Source organism: Triticum urartu, chromosome 6A (genome assembly GCF_056163025.1).
Source record: "Triticum urartu cultivar PI428250 chromosome 6A, HENAU_Tu73, whole genome shotgun sequence".
Taxonomy (NCBI): Eukaryota; Viridiplantae; Streptophyta; class Magnoliopsida; order Poales; family Poaceae; genus Triticum; species Triticum urartu.
This window is the reverse complement of record NC_141878.1, coordinates 111,953,893-111,969,986: the sequence shown is the minus strand read 5'-3', so window position 1 is coordinate 111,969,986 and position 16,094 is coordinate 111,953,893. Positions and strand designations below refer to the sequence as shown.

General features: G+C 47.2%; 1 long non-coding RNA gene across 1 annotated transcript; it reads left to right on the top strand.

The window, feature by feature from the left end:
- The first annotated feature begins 6,886 nt into the window (after positions 1 to 6,886).
- LOC147964345 (uncharacterized) lies at positions 6,887 to 15,795 on the top strand. The gene is made up of 2 exons (XR_015607527.1): positions 6,887 to 14,233; positions 15,509 to 15,795. It is a non-coding gene; the product is annotated as an uncharacterized LOC147964345 (long non-coding RNA).
- Positions 15,796 to 16,094: the final 299 nt, after the last annotated feature.

The following is a 16,094-nucleotide window of genomic DNA, read 5'->3' as shown; positions in this document are numbered from 1 at the left end:
CCTCCTCCCGAGACATTCCGATCAGACTCGGTATCCCGGTTCTTCAAGAAACTTCGACAAGTTAAAACAAATCCAGCAACACCGTCCGAATGTGCCGACAAATCCCGATAGGAGCTGCACATATCTCGTTCTCAGGGCATACTCAAATGAGCCAGACGTCGGGTAGGCCAGTCCAGAGTTGCCCCTGGTAGCCCCGGACATCGCTCGGTTGGACCAACACTCAGAGGAGCACTGGCCCGGGGGGGGGGTTTAAAATAAGATGACCCTCGGGCTTCGGAAACCCAAGGGAAAAGAGGCTAGGTGGCAAATGATAAAACCAAGGTTGGGCATTGCTGGAAAAGCTTTAATCAAGGCGAACTATCAAGGGGTTCCCATTATCACCCAACCGCGTAAGGAACGCAAAATCCGGGAACATAACACCGATATGATGGAAACTAGGGCGGCAAGAGTGGAACAAAACACTAGGCGAGAGGCCGAGCCTTCCACCCTTTACCAAGTATATAGATGCATTAAGATAACAAGGCAATATAATGATATCCCAACAAGTAAATAATATTCCAACAAGGAACGGTCTCCAATCTTCACCTGCAACTAGCAACGCTATAAGAGGGGGCTGAGCAAAGCGGTAACATAGCCAATCAACGGTTTGCTAGGACATGGTGGGTTAGAGGTTTGACATGGCAATTTGGGAGGCATGATAAGCAAGTGGTAGGCATCGTAGCATAGGCATAGCAAAAGAGCGAGCATCTAGCAAAGCAAAGATAGTAGTGATTTCGAGGGTATGATCATCTTGCCTGCAAAGTTGTCAGAGTTGACTGGATCCTCGAAAGCAAACTCAACGGGCTCCTCGTTAGTGAACTCGTCTCCCGGCTCTACCCAAACAAGACAAACAAGCAACAAGGACACAATCAACCACGTGCAAAACTCCAACAATATGATGCAATCATGGTATGCTATGCGGGATGCAATATGTGATGCATATGCAAGATTTGACAAGGAATGCATAAACCTGGCCTCAACTTGGAAATTCAAGTGTGCCACTGGAAAGATGAGATGAAATCGCTTGAAAACATATAAAGAACGTCGGAATCGGAGTTACGGTTTGGAAATGGCAAGCAATTCAAATATGCCCACGTTCTGCGATTTACAGCAAGTAGCCAACTAGATGCAACAAGATGAACATGCTACAGCACCCAAACATGGCATCAAAATACATGACAGGGATCCATTCATGATGCTTAACAAAAGAGGAACACTGAGCTACGGCCAATTCATCCATTAACAGGTTCAAACAAGCATGGCAAAAATGCATTTGGTAAACAGATTTCAGACTTAGTGAAATTAACATTTGTCTGGAATTTCAGATCAGATAGTACACTTTGGAGCATGAAAACTATATGCTACAGGACCCAAACATGGCAAAGTAAAGCATGGCATGGAGCTACGCAAAGAGCTTAAAAAAAGTTCCTTAGTGACCTTGAGCTAAAAGGGATCAGAAAATACATTTGCAAGCATGTGAACATGGCAAAAACATAATCAGTTCTCAGACTTAGTGAAAACTGGAGCATGCTGAAACAGATATCAAGTAGGCATGTTTACGAGCTCGATGCACTCACTACAGAGTAAGTCATGACAAACTAAGCATACACCCATCAAGAATACACAAAATACAAGCTATACATGGCAAGAACAATAACATAGCATGCACGGATCAACTACAACATCCTCGGTAAAATTGCTAACAAGTAGACAATCTGCCCAGATTCACGAAATGACAAAAGTAGAGCTCGATTGACTCAAGATAGGGTGCTCCATAATTGCAAACAAAGACATGGATGGATAGAGCACTACAAGATTAACAAAACATCCTTACTGATCATCCTCAAAAAAGGCACGGATCACTAGGAAACAACAAAAACATATGGCAGATTGAGATAAACAGATCAATGACTTAGTGGAAATGCTAAGTCCCTGAAATCAGCATTAACGAATGCACCACTTTGTAAGCTTGTGCTAGTCACCACACACATCACAAAAATACATGGATTGCACCTCTGGATAGATGGCAAAACATATAACAAAACTCATGTAGAGCTCAGGGGCATATCATGCACAAATTAATCATCGCAAAAATGACAAATGTCTAATTGGAGCAGCAGATCTGACAATTATCTCAAATAGCACTCTTCTAACAGCATTTAGGGCATCAAGATGAACTCAAATGACAATGATGCAATGAGATGAAATGATGTGCTCTCTGAGGCGAACATTTTGATATGCTATATGCCTAAAACGGAGCTACGGATGCAAAGTTACGATGCGATGAACATAGCCAAAATATTAGGGTTTCGGGCAAAAAGTCAACCTGAGACAAATCCCAGATCTAGATCCGGCCGGCACGCTTTACGAGGATGGCCGGGATGCACTGTTCGCCGGAGACGGAGGAGAAGCGGGGGCCGGCCTTGACGTCGGGGATCGCCGGAGAGGCGGGGAGGCGACGGGACGGCGGCCTCGGGCTCTCCTGGCCACGGCGGACGTCGGCGGCGAGAAGCCGGGCGGCGGAAGGAGGCGAGGCGACCTCCCGCTCCGGCGAGGTCGCGCGGTGGACGGAGCAGATGCGGCGGAGGGCGGCGGGCGGCTCGACGTGAGGAGGCGGGCGGCGCTGCGGAGAAGAAGAGGCGGCGGGGCGCGGCGGATCTGGCCCGCGCGGTCGGCGGGGAGGGCCGGCCTCGGGCCCTCGCGGGCCGGCGGCGGGAGGCGGTGAAGTGGGCGCTGCCGGGCCACGTGGCGCGCGCGGATAGGTCGGCGGAGGCAGCGGACGCGTCCGGCGCCGTCCGGACGTGTCCGGCGGCGGCAGAGGTGATGTTTTTTAGGGTTTGGACGGGGGAGATCCGGATTTTCAAGGAGGGATCTTTATATAGAGGTAGAGGGAGCTAGGAGTGTCCAAATGAGGTGCGGTTTTCAGCCACGCGATCGTGATCGAATGCTCTAGATGATGGAGAGGGTTTTGGGCCAAATTGGAGGGGTGTTGGGCTGCAACACACACGAGGCCTTTTTGGTCCCTCGGTTAACCGTTGGAGTATCAAACGAAGTCCAAATGGTACGAAACTTGACAGGCGGTCTACCGGTAGTAAACCAAGGCCGCTTGGAAAGTCTCGGTCCAATCGGGAAATGTTTAATCCCCACACACGAAAGAAAGGTAGAATTGACCACCGGAGGAGAACGGAGCGCTGGAATGCAAAACAGACAACGGGGAAAATGCTCGAATGCATGAGATGAACATGTATGCAAATGCAATGCACATGATGACATGATATGAGATGCATGACAACGACAACAACACACGGAGACAAAAACCCGAACCCGAGAAAATAAAATAACTTAACGCCGGAAACGGCAAGAGTTGGAGTACATATTGGGAAAATCATATCCGGGGTGTTACAACACTCCACCACTACGAAAGGATCTCGTCCCGAGATCTAGGACTGAAAGAACGCCGGGTATTCAGAACGGAGATGATCCTCGCGTTCCCAGGTAGCTTCACGGTCGGAATGGTGTGACCACTTGACTTTGAGGAATTTGATTGACTTGTTGCGAGTCTTGCGTTCAGTCTCTTCAAGAATAGCAACGGGGTGCTCACGATAAGAGAGATCTTCTTGGAGCTCAATGTCTTCGAAGTTGATGGTGCGGTCAGGAGTCTTGAAGCACTTCAAAAGCTGAGAGACATGGAACACGTCATGCACATTTGCAAAGTTTGAAGGAAGCTCGAGTTGATAGGCGAGATCGCCTCTCTTGCTGACGATCTTGAAAGGTCCCACGTATCTAGGGGCAAGCTTCCCTTTGATACCGAAGCGACGAGTACCTTGCATTGGAGAGACGCGGAGGTAAACATGATCTCCGATCTCGAAAGCCAAATCACGGTGCTTACTTGTAACGCCCCGAGACCGATGTGCCAGTTGTCGTCCAGTTATTCGCCGTCCTTGCCATGTCATTCGCTTGCGTGTTGCTTCTTGTCATGTCATCATGTGCATTGCATCATCATGTTTTCAAAACTTGCATGCGTCCCGGCCTCCTCGTTCTCTCCGTTGTCCGTTCTGAGCCCAGACACACTTGCACGCGCCCGTGACATGTCCGAGATAGTATTTTATAAGTGGCCGGAAAATGTTCTTGGATTGGGATGAGAGTTGGCATGCGGTCTGGTTATGGTGTAGGTAGACCGCCTGCCAAGTTTCATCGCAATCGGAGTTCGTTTGATGCCCCAACGATTAACTATAGCGGCAATATAGCCGGTCTAACGTCGGACGTTTTCGGTCTCCGAAAATAGTCGCTGGGCCTCCCTCTCTTCTCTTTCTCTCAGCTCGAGACCGTCTACACAGCTCACTACCTACCGCCAGGTCCAACCTAACCTCTCTCGTCAGCCCGCACCCCCCCTCGCGCACGTTCGAAAATTGTCCCGGACCCGACCCGAGCAGTCGTCACCGTTGGATCCGGATCATCCCCAAACATCTACAAAACATCTCCATTTTGTTAATTGGACTCCCTAGCTATTTTATCCGCGATCATCCGATTGCGATCGTAGGGTCGAGATAGCCCTAACCTAATGCGTGATGTATGTATATTTACAGTCCACCCCTAGTCTAATTTCAGACCAATCTCTAATTTCTAGGGATCCTCCTAGCCGCCGCCGCTCCTCTAGTCTTTTCTTCCTTGGGATCCTCCCAGATCCCCATCGGTCAACCACCACCGATCCATCTCTCCGCCTCTCAAGCAGCGTCCTCAAGCCCCATGGAACTTGGCCTCTTCCTGTCGCCTTCGACCACAGGCACCGCCTCCTCCTCGTCGCGTTCGAGGAGACGAACGCCTTGCTAGCCTCAAAGCTCGATCGAGCGTCACTGCTCCTCCCTCCTGCTTGTGCTCGAGGGGCTTGCCTCAGATGCTGCCGCTAACAGCAGCAGATCCAGCGCCGCCGTGCCCGGACGCCTCTGGCAAAGCTCCGGCGAGCCAACTGCGCCTGTTCTTCCCTCTGTTTTCTCGTTTTCTTCTCTGTATCTCTCCTCTATGAAACTCTCTCGATTTCATGTACATGCCTACAGGAGTACATCCGCTGCTGCCGATCGAGCGCCATGCGCCAAGTCCCCGGCGCCTTGGATCCCGGCGACCCCAGTTCGCCGTCATCGCCGCCATCTTGCTACCCTCGCCGGAGAGCACTGCGCCGCTCGAGTTGCGCCCAAGCCCCATCGCGCAGCGCCTGCCCAGCCTCTGCTTCGAGCAGAGGAGGAAGCTGCCTCGTTCAACGTTAGTTGACCGCGCCCCTCCACCTCGTTCGATCCTGCCAGCGTGGACAGGCGCCAAGGCCCAGCACCGCCCATCCGCTTCATCCCCGTCGTCCCACCGGAGTTCCCCGCCTCGCCGCTGACCAGCAGCGCCATCGCCTTGTTTTTCCCTGCATCGAACGAGGAGACCTGCTACCGCGTTGACCCCGTCCTCCACCGCGCTGGCCAGTTGCGTGGCCTGCCAGGCGCGCTAGGCCCAGCTCCCACGCCGGCCCAGCCGCTCCTTTTACTGGCGCGCCTCCTCCCCGCTGACCGGGCCAGGCCCAATGTGAGCTCCGCCCAGCCCTTTTGACTGTGCACAATTGGGCCAGCCACTTTTGGCCCAACTTCTATTTTTTTTATCAGGTGATCTGTCTATTTATCCAGAGATTTACCAGTTTGCAGAAAAGTCCCTCTAGATCATGCATATAATAACTCACAAACCGTGCATCGGTTTAAAACAAACTTAATATGAAACTTGCTTAGTTTTTCATCTAGTTTAATAATATGTCATTTTCATCCATGTTTAAAATGTTTAAAATATTGTTTGATTAATTTTTGCTCTATGTCATGCTAAAATGATTTATTTCATAACTAAATAACCGTAACTCCGAATTAAATAATCTTTATATGTAAATGGGGTAGAATTTTGCCTAGTTTAACATGGTGGCCTTATTTTTCATGCTTAACAACTCTAAAATTATGTTTAGGGCAGAACAGTACCAAACCTAATATATGCGCATGGGGAGTTTCCGGCCTTGTTGGTTGTTGTTTCCGGCCTCATTTAAACTTGGCTAGATAGGTAGTTTTACTTTGCTTCACCCTCTTGCCATGTTTTAACAACATTTAATATTGTTGGGTACATAAACAAGATCGAAACTAAATAACTTGAATGTGGTGTTTCGTCAATATGCAACTCGTTGCATATTGAGCTCCACTTAACTTGTAGTGTTGTTTGTGCACTTTGCCATGCCATGCATATTTAAACCGGACATGCATCATAATTGTTTTGTGCATCATGCCATGTTATGTGATGGTTGTTTACCATGATTGCTTGCTTCTTTCCGGTGTTGCTTCTTCGGGTTGGTTCCGATAACATCGTGTTGTGAGGATTCGTTCGTCTACGTCCGTTTGTCTTCTCCATGGACTCGTTCTTCTTCCTTGCGGGATTTCAGGCAAGATGATCATACCCTCGAAATCACTTCTATCTTTGCTTGCTTAGTTGCTCGCTCTTTTGCTATGCCTATGCTGCGATACCTACCACTTGCTTATCATGCCTCCTATATTGTTGAACCAAGCCTCTAACCCACCTTGTCCTAGCAAACCGTTGATTGGCTATGTTACCGCTTTGCTCAGCCCCTCTCATAGCATCGTTAGTTGCAGGTGAAGATTGAAGTTTGTTCCTTGTTGGAACACGGAGATGTTGTTCCTTGTTGGAACATGTTTACTTGTTGGGATATCACAATATATCTTATTTAATTAATGCATCTATATACTTGGTAAAGGGTGGAAGGCTCGGCCTTATGCCTGGTGTTTTGTTCCACTCTTGTCACCCTAGTTTCCGTCATATCGGTGTTATGTTCCCGGATTTTGCGTTCCTTACGCGGTTGGGCTATTATGGGAACCCCTTGACAGTTCGCCTTAAGTAAAGCTCTTCCAGCAATGCCCAACATTGGTTTTACCATTTTCCACCTAGCCTTTTATTTTCTCTTGGGAGTCGCGCTCCTGAGGGTCATCATTATTTTACCCCCCCGGGCCAGTGCTCCTCTGAGTGTTGGTCCAAACTAGAGTCCTGTGCAGCACCCCCTCGGGGAAACTCGAGGTTTGGTTTTAGTTGTATGGAGTGCTCATCTGAGTGTGCCCTGAGAAAGAGATATGTGCAGCTCCTACCGGGATTTGTCGGCACATTCGGGCAGTGTTGCTGGTTTAGTTTTACCCTGTCGAAATGTCTTGTTGTACCAGGATACCGAGTCTGATCGAAATGTCTCGGGAGGAGGTCTATTCCTTCGTTGACCGTGAGAGCTTGTGATGGGCTAAGTTGGGACACCCCTGCAGGGATTTGAACTTTCAAAAGCCGTGCCCGCGGTTATGGGCAGATGGGAATTTGTTAATGTTCGGTTGTAGAAAACCTAAACTTGACCTTAATTAAAATGAGTCAACTGCGTGTGTAACCGTGATGGTCTCTTTCCGGCGGAGTCCGGGAAGTGAACACGGTTGTTGGAGTTATGCTTGACGTAGGTTGTTTAGGATCACTTCTTGATCATACTTTTATCGACCGTGCTTTGCCTTCTCTTCTCGCTCTCATTTGCGTATGTTAGCCACCATATATGCTAGTCGCTTGCTGCAGCTCCGCCTCATACCTTTTACCTTACCCATAAGCTTAAATAGTCTTGATCGCAAGGGTGCGAGATTGCTGAGTCCCCGTGGCTCACAGATACTTCCAAAACCAGCTTGCAGGTGCCCATGAGTCCGTGCAGATGACGCAACCAAGCTCAAGGAGGAGCTCTATGAAGATCTTGTCCTTTATGTTGTTTTGTTCTAGTTGTTTAGTAGTGGAGCCCAGTTGGGGTCGATCGGGGACCTTTGTCACATTTGGGGTTCTTCTTTTATTTTGGTTCCGTAGTCGGACCTTGATTGTATTTGGATGTTGTAATGCTTTATTCATGTATTGTGTGAAGTGGCGATTGTAAGCCAACTATGTATCTCTTTCCCTTATGTATTACATGGGTTGTGTGAAGATTACCTCACTTGCGACATTGCTTTCAATGCGGTTATGCCTCTAAGTCATGCTTCGGCACGTGGGAGATATAGCCGCATCGAGGGCGTGACAAGTTGGTAATCAGAGCCTTCCCCGACCTTAGGAGCCCCATTGCTTAATCATTTTTAGCGGCCAAGTTGTGTCTAGAAAAATGTTTTGAGTCTTTAGGAATTATATATCGGAGAGTTTAGGAATTCTTTTTACTTCCCAGTCTCCTCATCGCTCTGGTAAGGCATCCTGACGTAGAGTTTTGACTCTTCTCTTCTCAAATTTCACTAAATTTTTTTTAGGATCACGCGGGTATCTTGGAATCGTTCCGATGGTTTTGTGACGAGAACATTGTCTTGGTGCCTCCTGTCAGGGGTTTTGTGGAAGTGTCCCGGGGAGTTGAGCTTTGAGGTGTTGTCGTCATAATTTTATCGTTGCAGTTCTGGAATACCTGAGTTTAGTACGCCGACATCGAAAATCTCTTTTATGCAGTTCGTTGGTGAGATAACCTCGACGCCACCCAGTACTGGGGCGGGAGTTCGGGAGTATCGCCATAACTTGTATAACGGATGCTTTTCGAAGGTTGAGGTAGATGATTTCCGAAGGTTTCTTGGTTATGTGTTGAAGGATGGATACAGCTGGATGTAGGATTTGTTAGTTTGGGTGAGATATTATGCTTCCCCTGTATCCCCAACACCTGATTGCATAACCGGAAAGGTCCGGGAGTTTCATAGGTGGGAATTCAAATAGCTCTTAGGATATCTTTCCAACAGATGTATGATATGAAATTGGGGTTCGACGTCTAGTGGTCCGCCTATTCACGGTTGGTTTTACAGTGGTCTCGTTGTGTCTTAAAGAGTCCTTGGCTATGCCGACTCGGGGACGCTTCGTATGTCATGTGCACTGCCTTGTACATGATGGTGCTGTACGATCGAGCCCGTGTAGGCCCCACCACGAAAACTTCGGACGAAATCTCTATCATATGTTTGTTCCGGCTTATTTTGCAAGCCAATCCTTTGTTTTGTTTTTGAGTTGTGGTATTCAAGTTGCTTCGAAGTCAAATGTTGATTCCATACCTTCCCCAAATGGTGTTTTCATACTCCGATGTGAATACCAATCCTTCATGATAATCGAGACTGTCATGTCAATCCTTTTCACCGGTGTGTTTCTCTTCAAGTGGATCCGAACATTTCAACATCCGCAAGATCCAATCTTAGCTTTCTCAACGGTGTTCGTTCATCCATCCCAAGTTGTCTTTGTTTTCCCGCCCTCCCTCCCTTGTTTTCTTCAAGGACTCAGATTTCTTAATCGAGTATCCATCTTATTGATGTGAAGCCTCTCCATTCTTTTCCTTCAATGTTCTTATCCGGTGATGCTCATGAAGATTTTAACGAAGTTTCTAGTTCACCATTATTCATTCTTTTTCTTCTCCGGTGGATCTAATTCAAGCTTTCGGTGTTGATCATATTCTTTTCTGTATTTCAAATGCTTTTATCATACCGGTGCACCTCATAATCATCCACTCTTCACTATTCATTTGTTCCGGTGTGTTCAAGATATCTCGAGTCTGTTATCTCATTCAAGTCATTTAATTCAACCGGTGCATTCTCCTTTTCAAGCAATCTTTTCAACGGTGTTTCTTTTGAGTGGGCCCTAACCCACAGGTCTATTCCCAGGATCTTACCTGACTCTTCTTATTTTCCCGGAGGTATTCTCAAATTCCTTTCGAAGTTTGACGTAAGGATGAATTATCATCAGTCAAATGTATTTCTCCAAGATCTTTCAAATTATTTTCATCGTTGGTTCAACCTTTCCAATTTTAATTCCGGAGTACTCAATAATTCTTGGTGGTGTTTCCCGTCATCATTCTCGGGGACTTGTAGACCGAAGAAGATTTTTCTCTCAATCTTGCTCCATTCTCTTCAAGATTCGCGATTCTATCTTGTTGCCATCCTCTCATTTGCGATTGTGAGATATTCTTTTCAAACATCCGGAGTAATTCAGGAGCCTTTTCAGTTTGTTCATCCGGAGCCCATCATCTAAGATTTATTCATTCTCAGCTTTCAGCTATCATTCTCCAATTTTACCGGTGCTTCGTTCAAGTGATCCTTAATCGGCTCGTGATCTCTTCGTTCTCATGTATCTAAATCCTCTCAAGCATCTTCGTTCATTTCACAATTCTTCCTGGTGTTTCTTTATCTTTACTTCGTTCATTTTCAATTCTTACGGTGGTTCGTTCAAGAGTTTTCTTCCTTCGTGTATCATATCCCTTCAGGTATCATGTCTATGCATTCGTGCTTTTCAAATCCTATCGGTGGTGCATTGAAGACCTTCCCAAGTTTGCGCTATATCTATCTTAATCCTTTCGACGAGAATAAGTAGTATGCCAAATCCGTTGCTTGTCATCAATTTAATTGATGAAGGATACACATAACATAGTTCTTATTTTGTTTCATCCAAGTGATTAATTCCTTATTCCGGAGGTTCATCAAAATTCTTGATCTCAATTATTCATCTTTCTTTTACCGGAGTTCCAACCTCTTTCAATTATATCACCACGGAGATTCATCTAAATCATTGCAAGGATTCACCTTGTGTTTCCAACTTTTCTTTCCTTTCCTTTGATCATTCTTTTGTTTACCGGAGTTCTTCAGGAAGGTTATACATGATGGTTCATCAAAGAAATAATTCCTTCTCCAAGTGTTCATTGAGATTCTTTTCAAAGGAGCTCAAGTTTTCTTCTTCTCGCAATCCGGAGTGCATCCTTTCTTTCGTATCATTGGAGGTGGTATTATTTCATTCTTGATAATTTGAGTTCATGTTTCATGATTCACAAGTTGTCCAGAATGACATATTTTAAACCCATCATTTTCAATTCGTTCATGAGTTCCTTGGTAACCCATCTATCTCTTCATTGGAGTTATCTTGGGTTATATTTCACCTAAACCCTTCCCTAAGGATTGTTGCTATTTATGGTGCTCATAAATGATCCAATGTCTTCTTTTATCCTTCCGGTGAAATAAGTTTCTCGTCTCCTTGTTTATTCCAATCTAATTCTTTCCCGTGAGTGGCAGGTTGTCATCTCTTAATTTGGGATGTACTCCACAAGACCATATCAAACTTATTCCTTCGTTGTTGGTTTTCCAACAACTCCATTCTAGCTTTTGTTGTAAGCATGCTACCTCGAGATCTTGTTTTCCTTCGTTCATCCCATTCCATTCTTACTTTTGTTTCGGAGGCATTGCGATGTTGTTTTCTTCAACCATCATCTCGTTTCATCTAAGATCATGTTTTTTTTCCTCTGCTTATCCATCTAACCGGAGTGTTGTGTCCTTTTGCTCAAGTTATTTTCATTTTATCAAGTTTTTTACTTCCGTTTCAACCGGAGTGCTGTCCAAATTTGTTCTTCCTTGTTCCTCTTTCCTAACGGGGTGTTTTCAACTTTGTTCATCTCCTTTGTATTCTTTTCTCGAAATGGCTTAACCTTTTCAAGGTTCTTTGGTCTCACTCGTTTGTCAAAGAAGCAACTTAGTTTTTACCTCTTCTTTTTCTCTTCCATTGTCCCTCTGGTGCCATTCTAGATCTCTGGACGAGATCCTCTCGTAGTGGTGGAGTGTTGTAATGCCCCGAGACTGATGTGCCAGTTGTCGTCCAGTTATTCGCCGTCGTTGCCATGTCATTCGCTTGCGTGTTGCTTCTTGTCATGTCATCATGTGCATTGCATCATCATGTTTTCAAAACTTGCATGCGTCCCGGCCTCCTTGTTCTCTCCGTTGTCCGTTCTGAGCCCAGACACACTTGCACGCACCCGCGACATGTCCGAGATAGTATTTTATAAGTGGCTGGAAAATGTTCTCGGATTGGGATGAGAGTTGGCGTGCGGTCTGGTTATGGTGTAGGTAGACCGCCTGCCAAGTTTCATCGCAATCGGAGTTCGTTTGATGCCCCAACGATTAACTATAGCGGCAATATAGCCGTTCTAACGTCGGACGTTTTCGGTCTCCGAAAACAGTCGCTGGGCCTCCCTCTCTTCTCTTTCTCTCAGCTCGAGACCGTCTACACAGCTCACTACCTACCGCCAGGTCCAACCTAACCTCTCTCGTCAGCCCGCACCCCCCCTCGCGCGCGTCCGAAAATTGTCCCGGACCCGACCCGAGCAGTCATCACCGTTGGATCCGGATCATCCCCAAACATCTACAAAACATCTCCGTTTTGTTGATTGGACTCCCTAGCTATTTTATCCGCGATCATCCGATTGCGATCGTAGGGTCGAGATAGCCCTAACCTAATGCGTGATGTATGTATATTTACAGTCCACCCCTAGTCTAATTTCATACCAATCCCTAATTTCTAGGGATCCTCCTAGCCGCCGCTGCTCCTCTAGTCTTTTCTTCCTTGGGATCCTCCCAGATCCCCATCGGCCAACCACCACGGATTCATCTCTCCGCCTCTCAAGCAGCGTCCTCAAGCCCCATGGAGCCAGGCCTCTTCCTGTCGCCTTCGACCACAGGCACCGCCTCCTCCTCGTCGCGTTCGAGGAGACGAACGCCTCGCTAGCCTCAAAGCTCGATCGAGCGTCACTGCTCCTCCCTCCTGCTTGTGCTCGAGGGGCTTGCCTCGGATGCTGCCGCTAACAGCAGCAGATCCAGCGCCGCCGTGCCAGGACGCCTCTGGCAAAGCTCCGGCGAGCCAACTGCGCCTGTTCTTCCCTCCGTTTTCTCGTTTTCTTCTCTGTATCTCTCCTCTCTGAAACTCTCTCGATTTCATGTACATGCCTACAGGAATACATCCGCTGCTGCCGATCAAGCACCATGCGCAAAGTCCCCGCCACCTCGGATCCCGGCGACCCCAGTTCGCCGTCATCGCCGCCATCTTGCTACCCTCGCCGGAGAGCACTGCGCCGCCCGAGTTGTGCCCAAGCCCCATCGCGCAGCGCCTGCCCAGCCTCTGCTTCGAGCAGAGGAGAAAGCTGCCTCGTTCAACGTCAGTTGACCGCGCCCCTCCACCTCGTTCGATCCTGCCAGCGTGGACAGGCGCCAAGGCCCAGCACCGCCCATCCGCTTCATCCCCGTCGTCCCACCGGAGTTCCCCGCCTCGCCGCTGACCAGCAGCGCCATCGCCTTGTTTTTCCCTGCATCGAACGAGGAGACCTGCTACTGCGTTGACCCCGTCCTCCACCGCGCTGGCCAGTTGCGTGGCCTGCCAGGCGCGCTAGGCCCAGCTCCCACGCCGGCCCAGCCGCTCCTTTTACTGGCGCGCCTCCTCCCCGCTGACCGGGCCAGGCCCAATGTGAGCTCCGCCCAGCCCTTTTGACTGTGCACAGTTGGGCCAGCCACTTTCGGCCCAACTTCTATTTTTTTTATCAGGTGATCTGTCTATTTATCCAGAGATTTACCAGTTTGCAGAAAAGTCCCTCTAGATCATGCATATAATAACTCACAAACCGTGCATCGGTTTAAAACAAACTTAATATGAAACTTGCTTAGTTTTTCATCTAGTTTAATAATATGTCATTTTCATCCATGTTTAAAATGTTTAAAATATTGTTTGATTAATTTTTGCTCTATGTCATGCTAAAATGATTTATTTCATAACTAAATAACCGTAACTCCGAATTAAATAATCTTTATATGTAAATGGGGTAGAATTTTGCCTAGTTTAACATGGTGGCCTTATTTTTCATGCTTAACAACTCTAAAATTATGTTTAGGGAAGAACAGTACCAAACCTAATATATGCGCATGGGGAGTTTCCGGCCTTGTTGGTTGTTGTTTCCGGCCTCATTTAAACTTGGCTAGATAGGTAGTTTTACTTTGCTTCACCCTCTTGCCATGTTTTAACAACATTTAATATTGTTGGGTACATAAACAAGATCGAAACTAAATAACTTGAATGTGGTGTTTCGTCAATATGCAACTCGTTGCATATTGAGCTCCACTTAACTTGTAGTGTTGTTTGTGCACTTTGCCATGCCATGCATATTTAAACCGGACATGCATCATAATTGTTTTGTGCATCATGCCATGTTATGTGATGGTTGTTTACCATGATTGCTTGCTTCTTTCCGGTGTTGCTTCTTCGGGTTGGTTCCGATAACGTCGTGTTGTGAGGATTCGTTCGTCTACGTCCGTTTGTCTTCTCCATGGACTCGTTCTTCTTCCTTGCGGGATTTCAGGCAAGATGATCATACCCTCGAAATCACTTCTATCTTTGCTTGCTTAGTTGCTCGCTCTTTTGCTATGCCTATGCTGCGATACCTACCACTTGCTTATCATGCCTCCTATATTGTTGAACCAAGCCTCTAACCCACCTTGTCCTAGCAAACCGTTGATTGGCTATGTTACCGCTTTGCTCAGCCCCTCTCATAGCGTCGTTAGTTGCAGGTGAAGATTGAAGTTTGTTCCTTGTTGGAACACGGAGATGTTGTTCCTTGTTGGAACATGTTTACTTGTTGGGATATCACAATATATCTTATTTAATTAATGCATCTATATACTTGGTAAAGGGTGGAAGGCTCGGCCTTATGCCTGGTGTTTTGTTCCACTCTTGTCGCCCTAGTTTCCGTCATATCGGTGTTATGTTCCCGGATTTTGCGTTCCTTACGCGGTTGGGCTATTATGGGAACCCCTTGACAGTTCGCCTTAAGTAAAGCTCTTCCAGCAATGCCCAACATTGGTTTTACCATTTTCCACCTAGCCTTTTATTTTCTCTTGGGAGTCGCGCTCCTGAGGGTCATCATTATTTTACCCCCCCGGGCCAGTGCTCCTCTGAGTGTTGGTCCAAACTAGAGTCCTGTGCAGCGCCCCCTCGGGGAAACTCGAGGTTTGGTTTTAGTTGTATGGAGTGCTCATCTGAGTGTGCCCTGAGAAAGAGATATGTGCAGCTCCTATCGGGATTTGTCGGCACATTCGGGCGGTGTTGCTGGTTTAGTTTTACCCTGTCGAAATGTCTTGTTGTACCGGGATACCGAGTCTGATCGGAATGTCTCGGGAGGAGGTCTATTCCTTCGTTGACCGTGAGAGCTTGTGATGGGCTAAGTTGGGACACCCCTGCAGGGATTTGAACTTTCAAAAGCTGTGCCCGCGGTTATGGGCAGATGGGAATTTGTTAATGTCCGGTTGTAGAAAACCTAAACTTGACCTTAATTAAAATGAGTCAACTGCGTGTGTAACCGTGATGGTCTCTTTCCGGCGGAGTTCGGGAAGTGAACACGGTTGTTGGAGTTATGCTTGACGTAGGTTGTTTAGGATCACTTCTTGATCATACTTTTATCGACTGTGCTTTGCCTTCTCTTCTCGCTCTCATTTGCGTATGTTAGCCACCATATATGCTAGTCGCTTGCTGCAGCTCCGCCTCATACCCTTTACCTTACCCATAAGCTTAAATAGTCTTGATCGCGAGGGTGCGAGATTGCTGAGTCCCCGTGGCTCACAGATACTTCCAAAACCAGCTTGCAGGTGCCGATGAGTCCGTGCAGATGACGCAACCAAGCTCAAGGAGGAGCTCTATGAAGATCTTGTCCTTTATGTTGTTTCGTTCTAGTTGTTTAGTAGTGGAGCCCAGTTGGGGTCGATCGGGGACCTTTGTCGCATTTGGGGTTCTTCTTTTATTTTGGTTCCGTAGTCGGACCTTGATTGTATTTGGATGTTGTAATGCTTTATTCATGTATTGTGTGAAGTGGCGATTGTAAGCCAACTATGTATCTCTTTCCCTTATGTATTACATGGGTTGTGTGAAGATTACCTCACTTGCGACATTGCTTTCAATGCGGTTATGCCTCTAAGTCATGCTTCGACACGTGGGAGATATAGCCGCATCGAGGGCGTGACATTACTATCACAGTAGCTCTTCTGGCGGGATTGGGCTGCTTTGAGGTTATCTCGAATGACTTTGCACATTTCCTCTACCTTTGTGATTAAGTCATTTCCCAAAAGCTGACGTTCACCGGTTTCAGACCAGTTGAGAGGGGTACGGCACTTCCTGCCATACAGAATTTCAAATGGGGCCTTGCCCGAACTTGCTTGAAAACTGTTGTT